This window comes from Phalaenopsis equestris, unplaced genomic scaffold, assembly GCF_001263595.1.
Source record: "Phalaenopsis equestris unplaced genomic scaffold, ASM126359v1 Scaffold219596, whole genome shotgun sequence".
In the NCBI taxonomy this organism is placed as follows: Eukaryota; Viridiplantae; Streptophyta; class Magnoliopsida; order Asparagales; family Orchidaceae; genus Phalaenopsis; species Phalaenopsis equestris.
Window position 1 is genome coordinate 19,246 of NW_018237948.1, and position 723 is coordinate 19,968.

Below are 723 nucleotides of genomic sequence, written 5' to 3' on the forward strand. Positions count from 1 at the left end.
GGAAAGTAGGAAATCAAATTTGGAAGGGAGATATGAAGTATTTTAGGACCCAATGCGGGACCTATTTAGTGGCAGACAATGCCCAGGTGGAACTAGTCCACCGACACATCTATTGGGGGTCCAACCCCACAAGAAAATTTAAAGAGTCCTTAATGGCCTTCTGAACCCCTCTGTTCAAAGATGGTTGAACAGCTAGTTCCGAAGTCCAAGGAGTTAACCGTACTTTCCCAAGACAGAGATGGGTAAAGTATGCCAACGGAAGAAGGGTAATTTGGTCCAAAAGGGACATGGACACATTACTGATGTGTGAAGTTAATATTTCTTGATTTGAATGGAGACAAATTCTTGTCCCCAGCAGAGTCGCCAGAAGCTGTCGACACTATTTTTGTTGGAGAGTTGCCCGTAAGAAGCTGTCGGTCACTGAAATTGAATTCACGTCACCCACTTGGAAAGGACATTTTAATTTACATATATATTTAGTTTTAGAAAAATATGAAATCAAACTGATATTTTTCATAGTTTAAATGAAAGAGCGTTGTACCTCAAATCTTGTATCTATCCCGAAGGATAAACACAAGACATGAGGATGAGGCTTGATCGAATAAACTAAGGAATATATGACATCTGTTTGGTTTGTGAAACATTTGTATTTGACGACAAGTTCCCCTATTTAATATAAAGAATTAAATAGGGTTTATATTAAGTTGGGTTCGAACATGCTTC